This window comes from Engraulis encrasicolus, unplaced genomic scaffold (assembly GCF_034702125.1).
Source record: "Engraulis encrasicolus isolate BLACKSEA-1 unplaced genomic scaffold, IST_EnEncr_1.0 scaffold_30_np1212, whole genome shotgun sequence".
NCBI classification, from domain to species: Eukaryota; Metazoa; Chordata; class Actinopteri; order Clupeiformes; family Engraulidae; genus Engraulis; species Engraulis encrasicolus.
The window spans coordinates 587,238-597,543 of record NW_026945599.1 but is presented as its reverse complement, the minus strand read 5'-3'; the positions used below and the strand labels follow the sequence as shown (position 1 = coordinate 597,543).

The following is a 10,306-nucleotide window of genomic DNA, read 5'->3' as shown; positions in this document are numbered from 1 at the left end:
GTTTGCTGTGGAGTGCTGTGTCACAATGACAATGAGAGTTGGAGTTTCCCAATTGGCTTTCAGTTCACTTTCACACAATCCTATGTGGGTAATGATAGTTAATATTAAAGAAAAGAAAGAAGAAGAAAGAAAGCCCATTGGGAAACTCCAACTCCCATTGTCATTGTGACACAGCACTCCACAGCACACAAGTGAACACTGCACACTGCACACAACGAAATTGCATTTATGCCTCACCCGTGCAAGGGGGCAGCCCTCAGTGGCGCCCCATAGGGAGCAGTGCGGTGGGACGGTACCATGCTCAGGGTACCTCAGTCATGGAGGAGGATGGAGGAGAGCACTGGTTGATTACTCCCCCCACCAACCTGGCGGGTCGGGAGTCGAAACGGCAACCTCTGGGATGCAAGTCTGACGCCCTAACCGCTCACCCATGACTAATATGTTCTGGTATTCCAAAAATAAGATGAGGCAGTATATCCAGTATGGTTGAGGTTAGTATGCTCTTGTGGTCAAAGATAGGAGGATCCAGTTCGGCTATCTATTTAGGGTCCAGTTTGGTGGTCTACAATGTATTTAGGATCCAGTTCGGCTATCTATTTAGGGTCCAGTTTGGTGGTCTACAATGTATTCTGGATGCAGTTTGGCTAGGATCCAGTTTGGTGGTCTACAATGTATTTAGGATCCAGTTCGGCTATCTATTTAGGGTCCAGTTTGGCTAGCTGTGATGCTTCATAGCAAATCCAAAGCGGCCAGCTAGTATGCTCTCTCCAGCTAGCTTCTGAACGTGGCTCTACTGTATATGATGTTGATAATAATCTATTTATGCAATGATTGTGATCGGCTAGTGATGTGTTAATGTGTCAGGATGTGATGTGATGGGCTAGTGATGTGTTAATGTGTTATGATGTGATGATGCAGCACTCTTATGGTAACTATTACACTCAACATCAACTATAGATGATGTTTTCCCTTGTGGCTACAATATAATCAGGCTCTATTGAATGTTGTGCATTTTCCCTGTCAAATAAACATTAAACTAAACTGGTAGATTGGTGCATATTATGAAGCTAGATGTGACGTATTAAAAGTAAAGTCACTGTGTAATGTTGTAATAGCGTAGTATAGTTCATTCTTTTCAATAACTTTTACAACAGTGCACTGGAGGAACGGTGCACATTACAGAGCTACGAATCAAAGAGAACGGGGTGCTCCACTGAGGAAGAAACACACCGAAACGTGTCTGTGCACAAAAAATAAAGAAAACAGTTTCATGCAAGTTGCGCCCCCTTCTCTTTGATCTTTTATTTTATTCTGGGACAGCACCCTCAGAATTAATCAAGAATCCCGAATTAAGCCTGCTACCTGCCATGCTTGATTTAGATACACATTAGAGGGATACATGGTGAAATATCAAATAGTGAATAGACAGCATTTCCTATTTCATTATGTCTAGTGTCCATTATCTGGTGCATAACACTGCAGCTTATCTAGTTAAAACTAGAGATGGACCAGATCCTGATTTTTAGGATCCTGCCGTATATCGGATCCACTGCTTAAGATCCTGCCGGATCCGGAACAGGATACCGGATCCTATGAAAGAGTTGAAACACATAGCCTACTCGAACACGTGTGCCCTTTTTATTACGTTGGCTCAAACTATTTTTTAGACTCATTGGCTTACTGCCACACTGCCTGCACTGGCCGCTTCCAAAGTTCTTTCACTCCATGCAGCGATTGGGGTTGTGAAAGACTGACTGAAAAGCCAAGGCTACATAAAAACTAGAGATGCACCAGATCCTGATTTTTAGGATCCTACCGGATACCAGATCCACTGCTTAAGATCCTGCCGGATCTGGATAGTCTGAAAAACCCTATTATCCTGCCGGATCCGGGACCGGATCTTGGATCCTGTGCATCTGTAGTTAAAACACAACACACAACACTCCTCAGGTCTGTGCACTTCACTACTCCACCTGACACAGTAATACCATGCACCACTGTGTCTCTTCAGTAACTGTTTGGTTCGTTTCATTTTCTCATTTTCAATTTGCACCACCGTGTCCCTGTTGTTTCACTGCAGCCAAATAATCCCAGAGAATCGTTCCCACTTTGGCTTTTGCCAATACTCAATACTGACTTCAGCACCGTGTTCAAATCCCTCTGTGTCCGTCAAGTCAACATGGAGAGTCACACACACACACACACACACACACACACACACACACACACACACACACACACACACACACACAGAGGCAGGTTTTTGCCAATACTCAATAATGATTTCAGCGCCATGTTCAAATCCCCTGCACCCATCAAGTCAACATGGACACACACACACACACACACACACACACACACACACACACACACACACACACACACACACACACACACACACACACAGACACACACACACACACACACACACACACACACACACACACACACACACACACACACACACACACACACACACACACACACACACACACAAGTCAACATGGAGCCTGTCTACTTCTGTCTGCTGTTTGTTTTCTCAGTCTGGGAGATCTAATTATAGACAAAGCAGCAGCAGGCCAGAGATGGGGATGAGGATGGCAACAGGAGGGGTGTGTGTGTGTGTGTGTGTGTGTGTGTAGGGATAGTGATGATGATGGTAGGAGCTGCAGAAGTGAGCGTGCATGCATGTGTTTGTGTGTGTGTGTGTGTGTGTGCGCGTGTGTGTGTGTGTGTGTGTGTGTGTGTGTGTGTGTGTGTGTGTGTGTGTGTGTGTGTGTGTGTGTGTGTGTGTGTGTGTGTGTGTGTGTGTGTAGGGATAGTGATGATGATGGTAGGAGCTGCAGAAGTGAGCGTCCATGCATGTGTTTGTGTGTGTGTGTGTGTGTGTGTGTGTGTGTGTGTGTGTGTGTGTGTGTGTGTGTGTGTGTGTGTGTGTGTGTGTGTGTGTGTGTGTGTGTGTGTCTGTGTGTGTGTGTGTGTGTGTGTGTCTGTGTGTCTGTGTGTGTGTGTCTGTGTGTAGATGATGATAGTAGGAGCTGCAGCAGCAGGATCAGTACTATTGGATCTGTACTATTGGATCTGTACTATTGGATCCTAATGCATCGGTACTATTGGCACTTCTATGGTTGAGTGTCTGCAAGCAGAGGAACAGAGAAGTTGCCGGAAAGCAAATGTGTGTGTCTGTGTGTCTGTGCGTGTGTGTGTGTGTGTGTGTGTGTGTGTGTGTGTGTGTGTGTGTGTGTGTGTGTGTGTGTGTGTGTGTGTGTGTGTGTGTGTGTGTGTAGGGATAGTGATGATGATGGTAGGAGCTGCAGAAGTGAGCGTGCATGCATGTGTTTGTGTGTGTGTGTGTGTGTGTGTGTGTGTGTGTGTGTTAGGGGATTGGGGGGTATGAGTTGTGTGTGTGTGTGTGTGTGTGTGTGTGTGTGTGTGTGTGTGTGTGTAGGGATAGTGATTATGATGGTAGGAGCTGCAGAAGTGAAGAAGCTTAGCACAGAGTAGGCAGCTTATTTATTTTACAACGGTCTTTTCATCTTTAAAAATACACATTCGGTCAAGCGCAGGTGAATATCATAGTCCAGGAACCTCCTCGGTAGCAATAGAAGCTTTAGCTACCGTACCAGTAGCATTTAGCATTCCGTTTTTATGCTTGTTGTCGTTAAAACAAAAAGTAGCCAAAGTTTGGTCATCTTATTCATATTATATTCATATTATATTCATCTTTAGATATATTTACACTCAAGCCTTATGTGCTACTCACAGTCTAGGAAGCAGCTGTAGCAGCAGTACACAGCAAAAACTGGAATGTTGAAATTTCAGGGTTAAACATGCCAGAGTTGATTTCAACTCTCAAAATGTCATTTTAACACATTCTGATTAAAATGGTGTTCAGTGTTGGAGTTATTTAACAGAGCTATTCAAACCCAAGCCAATCAACTCTGTAGAGATGTGAAGTGCGTCTCAGCCGAGTTATCTTGTCAACGATATTTGAATTTCGAATTTTACCGGTCGCCATTGCCAGAAGAACGGCTATCAGTATGCTACCAACGTCCAGAAGAGGACACCGGACGGCTTATGAAAGCATTGTTTCGGTAAGTGTGCGCCTTTTATGTGTATAAACTTGCCATAAATTGCTTTTCACGGTGTACATGTGCGTCAGCTGTGAGTTCCTGTTTGTGGAAAGCAAGGCACATTTCAAGTAATAGGAGGAAACGATATTAACTAGTCTTTTAAGGGGAGCAAATGAATAAGCACTAACTGCAGCGGTTTGCTGTCCTGTGGTGGATTTGGGAATATAGATGCTTGCTTTAATGAATTTTACAAAGGTAGGCTACACTTCGTTGTGAAGTACTTCGTCCAGGTTCTGTCAACGGTGGTTAGCTACGGTAAGTCATCGTCCCTTCTGGGATTCATTTGGTTGCTATTTCGCTTAGTAGAGCAGCTCATAACGGATGGTTGGCTGTCAATTTGGGCGAATGCTTTTTAGGTAATAGATTGGGCTAAGTGTGCCCACTTCACAGGCGATAGGGTAGACTGAGTACAGTTGGGTACACTTTTATTTTTGTCCCCTTCCACGCATAAATTAGACTATTAAAAGGTCCTAAAAAGAAAGTTGTTTTGGACAGAACATATTTTCAGGATGTTAGCAAATATATAATCAAGGAATTATATATCTGGGATGTTTAATGTTTATGTAATTAATCAAACAAAAAAGGTGCACTTTTGTCCAAACTGTACCCTAGCTAAAAAACGGTGGGGTACAGTTGAGACATAGTAGAGTACAGTTGAGACACCATTCTAATCAATGGGAGGTAATAGCCATGGGAGCTAATAGCATGGCTGATAGCAAAATACTGTACTCAACTGTACCCGTTAGCATCTTTACATTGGTTTTACATAGTGAAATTAGCATCACAGGCTAGCGTCTAAACTGTCCCCTTCTGGCCAGATCACACATTGATAAAGATTTTAAAATGGTGTTAACTGTTATGATGTCAGGAAATATGTCTGCTTTTAGAGCACATTTCATGGCTTGCAATCATGTAACTTATATCAAGAGGATAACTACTGGTCATTAGATATTCATTGTTGAAGGACCCTGGTGAAGTAAATCTGACCTGTCGAAAACAGCATTTTCCCAATATCTTTGGATCTGTGTTATGGGCTGGTTTCAAATTTTCCAAGATCTAAGAGGATATCGATGCCCATGTCCACAGCAAAAATTAGATCAGAGTTGCGTTGTTAACCAGAGATATTTGGTTTGTCTCAACTGTACCCTGTACTCAACTGTACTCAGTCTACCCTACCTAATGCTGGACGCTAAACTGACACAAATCTGATAAATTAGCTGACTATGTCTAGCCGCTACTTCATTTGCTCAACTCAACCTAGAATGCAATATAACGACAGCGTTTTGGGGGGCGCGCAAGCTGTCTTCGGTTACCACAAGTGTCATGTTATTTCTATGTAAGTCGATGGACTGCGACTTGTGTCTTCCACAAGTCCGAACTCTGATAAAGACAGAGGGAGAGCTCGCGCATTATATTTCTCTGGTATGTTCGGTGTGGTAAGTCGCATCATGTGCTTGGTCAGCTTGCTTGCAAGAAAATGTTGTCGCGACAATGGTTTATTGTTTGTGTCAACGGACGTTTCTTATCTCGGCTCGTATACAGTGCTATGTGCTTTGCTTGCTTGGCTAGCGTCGTAGCTCGTCTACTAACTGTTTGATTATGCGGATGAAGGCTGCGTGGGAAACGGTTTATTCACCTGTCGTTGTGTTCCAAAATCATAAGGCTTTAATGCGGAGGGTTATAGTTAGCCAATTTCTCTCTTTCACGAGCAGGGATTTGTTGCTTTGTTGACACTACAGGGAAGTTTACTGGTTTAAAGAAAGTTGTGGCTAGAGCATAGGCAATAAGGCAACAGCTACTACAAGCTATGCATGATAGCTTATATCAGCCGCAAATCGTGCGTGTGTAGTAGCCTAGTTCCAGAGACCGTTTAGTTCTAGTGTGACTGTGATATTGTAGGCCTACTCTGTAGTATGCAGGGCTTTTTGTAGGATTTTTTGGCATGAGGGAGCATCATGGCAGGTTGCGGGGGGTGTTCCCCCCGTGAATGAGAAATTTACTAGGGGTGCTCAAATATATATAAAAGTATGAGGGTGCACCCGCGGAGGTATGAGGGTGGAGCGCCCCTATTTCCCCGTTCAGAAAAAGCCCTGGTATGTGCAGCATTTCCGAAGACTGGTTGGTTTATATTTTTATTAATGTAAATTAAATATGTAAAGTTGTTGTGTGCACTACAGTAGTGAGACAAAAGCCTTTCATACATTTAGTTAAGGTTGCCTGTATGTTTTGAAGGTGTGTCTGGAAAGCCCTGTAACGTTTTGTCTTTAAAAAAAAAAAAAAAAAAAATCTCTTCTGCTCTGGATGGACGTCTTTCCTCTGACCTGTTACCAAGACAGCTGGATGTGTAGGAAGCTGGAACTAAGTCACTGAAGAAGTAAACCGATGAAAACCGATTTGGATTGTCTGAGAGATGTAATTGACTGAGTTCAGGACAAATGTGTCAACTATATTGTAGGCCTATTACTTTAACAATAAAATCACAATAACTGTTTATTTTTTGGCTGTAGGACACAAGTAAAAGGAGAAGAATGCTGCTCAGCTGGGTCGGCGAAGCTCTTGGATATCATCTGCATCTATGAAGTAAGTTTTTTATATCAATGCACAACACAACAGCAGGCGTTAATGCACACGCACACACACACATNAGTGTTAATTTCGTCAACCACGACGATGACGAAAATATTTAGTCAACGCCCCTTTTTCCCTTGACGATGACGAGACGATGACGCACTAAAAATTGCCTCAAGCAAATCAAAATATGACGAAAATAAAAAAATATTTTCGTCAAGGAGACTAAGACGAGACGAAATTTACAAGCCATGGACGAATGGACATTAAAAATATATCATTATTTATAATGAATTTGTAATCTGTAATTGTTATATAGGCCTAAGTGTCTTGAACTTCATAGGTGATTGCGCGCTAGCGCTGTGTTGCCTCGCTTGTATCTGCTGGCAACCAGTGCATGGCGCGTCTCAGTCAGTTGTTCTGTAGCCTAGTAGTTCAGTGAGTCCATTTGAGTTGAGTTTAGGTCCTAAAACATTCCCAGAGAAAGAGAAAAAATAGCCGACGTTGAGGGAAGTGTTAATTTTGAAACATGTTCAACAACCCTCTTGTCCATGACGAAGACGTGTTTCTGCATGACAGTCGCGCCAATCCTCCTCTGATACTGTCATTCTAAACCTCCTCGAGCTTCCACTATTCTCCTTTTCACTTAGGCTGTCTTAGCCCGGCGTTCGTTGTCTGTTCTTTTTTTGTAAGGTTTGCTATATTTGTTGTTTAACCATATGAGTAGGCAGTTCGCAAGCAAATCATGACGGTCGGATTTGTGAATTTATTTAAATCAGTCACCGCTGGAGCGCGCGCCAGCAGGGGGAAAGTTGGCCTGTCTAAAGTAACAGAGGCACGGCTACTGAATGTAGCCTAGTTTTGAAAAGAATCAATGGATGGGCGATCGCTAAGGAGTTTTAAACTGTTGAGATTTGAAACGTGTTCTCGTCGAGAGCAACGCTAAAAGACCCAAGGAAATCGACAGCATTTCCATGCGTCTTCAGCGTCTTCCCAAGTTCCAAAAACTCTTTTCAGGTCATGCTTATCGAGCCTCGACACCCCCGACAAACAAAACAGCATTAGTGTTTAAATATTTGTATGTGCGTGTCCTTTCTATCGTCCAGTCTGCATAACCCTGCCTAACTATTTTTCCTGGGACTTTTGCAGGGCATACGAAGTGTGCTCGCGCAATCTATTTAAGCCTATTCCACACATGCCGCACAAGTCATTATCGTTCTCTGCTCGCATTGCCAATTGAAAACAAAAACCGCTAACTTGCATAGTCTAACATCAGCAGTATTTTATCTGACTCGTGGTCATCGGGAAGCCACTATCAGGGAGACTTCTTGAACTTCATGCAGACTTGGGATGTCTGGTCTTCCCACTGCCGGCAATCTGCAGGCTTTAAGTCACGCGGTCAGGTGAAGAAGAGCATGTAGCTTCCTCCGTGATCAAACTCAAAATCAAATATAATATGCAGCAGCTTCTAATGCACAAGAGAGAGAGAGAGAGAGAGAGAGAGAGAGAGAGAGAGAGAGAGAGAGAGAGAGAGAGAGAGAGAGAGAGAGAGAGCGCAGCCTGCACCTGGATGTGTGTGTGTGTGTATGTGTGTGTGTGTGTGTGTGTGTGTGATGCTCTTTTGCTCTATGATGTTGAAATGACTGATTTGGGTTTTGGTGGAAAATGACCAAGTAACAAGGTGAATATTTGCTGCAATAGGCTATATTAGTAATACTTTGTGAAATAACAATAGCCATTGTAGGTTATTTATTTTACACCACAATATTGACTAAAATGACTAAAAATTGAAATGTTGACTAAAATTTGAAATGTTGACTACAATGACTAAAATGACTAAAATTTGACTATGACTAAAATTGATTTTCGTCATTTTGACTAAGACTAAGACTAAATTGGGAAGGCAATGACTAAAATATGACTAAGACTTAAGTTGATTTTCGTCATTGTGACTAAGACTAAGACTAAATCAAAAAAAGCTGACGAAATTAACACTGACACACACACGCACACACACACAATGAGAGCTGGCCTGATATTGTTCTTTGATTCTGTGAATGTGCATGGAATGCCTAGGCCTACTGTCTGGTGTCACTTCAGACAATTTTGCAACGATTTACTGTATGTTCTGTATTTTTGTCTGCCAAATTCTCAAACTTGTTGTCTTTCTTTTTGTCTTCCTCTTAGGGCACCGGTCTGCATCGAGGGAAGAACCCAGTACTGAAATGTGAGTGTATGATCCAGTTATTGTAACCATGGGTGCCAGTTGTACTATATATTTCACAGTAAAATCCCAGTAAAATCCCAATTACTATTACAATACTCAAATTCCCACTAGTTTCAACATCCAATTATATTGTTCTCACTACCACTGGCTTGTCAGGACCCAACAACGCGGTTCAGGATGAATGTATGTCAACTGTATTGTAGGCCTTAAACACTTAGGGGTTTCTTGTAAAAGTTTTTTTATCTTTTACCTGACATGTTTCGACGGCGTTACTTCCGTCTTCATCAGAGGGAAACCCCTAAGTGTTTAAGTTAAACAGTTAGACATAATGTACTTAATACATATGTATTGTAGGCCGATTACTTTAACAATAAAATCACAATAACTGCTTTTTTTTGGCTGTAGGACACAAGTAAAAGGAGAAGAATGCTGCTCAGCTGGGTCAGCGGTCACACTACTTATTCAAGAACCTCTTGGATATCATTGGCATGTATGCAGTAAGTTTTTTTTTTATATCAATGCACAACAGCAGGCGTTAATGCACACACACACACACACACACACACACACACACACACACACACACACACACACACACACACACACACACACACACACACACACACAATGAGAGCTGGCCTGATATTGTTATTTGATTCTGTGAATGTGTATGGAATGCCTACTGTCTGGTGTCAATTCAGACAATTTTGCAACGGTTTACTGTATGTTCTGTCTATTTGTCTGCCAAACTCTCAAACTTGTTGTCTTTCTTTTTGTCTTCCTCTTTGGGCACCGGTAGGCACAGAGTCATTCCAGTAGGCACGGAGTCGTTCCACGATGGACGTGATGACCTGGCACCAAAACCGCTTAATGTGTATGAAGCTGTCTGCATCGAGGGAAGAACCCAGCACTGAAGTGTGAGTGTATGATCCAGTTATTGTAAACATGGGTGCCAGTTGTACTATATATTTCACAGTAAAATCCCAATTACTATTACTTATAGTTATTCATTCTTTTTCTGCTGTAGGACACAAATGAAAGAAGGGGACTTCTGCTCTGCTGGGTCTGCGACACTACTTATCTGAGGAGTCCTCAAACATCAGGATGTAGGAAGTAAGATCTTTTTTATGTCATGCATAACAGCCCATGCGTGCATTAGGCTATTATAATACCCTGATTATAATACACTGAATATCGTTTTTTTATTGTTAGTCGCCTATTCATCTTCCGCTAAATAATTGTATTTGCTTTAGTAGCCTAGGTCTACTACATTAAAAAAAATAATCTTGATTAAAAAATTAAAACATCACAAATGTTTAAACCGCTCCAGCTTCTACTCAGAATGTGCACGAGTCTCCCACCAAGACCCCGCCCCAGT

The 10,306-nt window shown here is 42.3% G+C and overlaps 1 long non-coding RNA gene across 1 annotated transcript; it reads left to right on the top strand.

Moving 5' to 3' along the window:
• The first annotated feature begins 9,375 nt into the window (after positions 1–9,375).
• On the top strand, positions 9,376–10,041 carry LOC134443325 (uncharacterized). The gene is made up of 3 exons (XR_010033649.1): positions 9,376–9,425; positions 9,728–9,845; positions 9,956–10,041. It is a non-coding gene; the product is annotated as an uncharacterized LOC134443325 (long non-coding RNA).
• Positions 10,042–10,306: the final 265 nt, after the last annotated feature.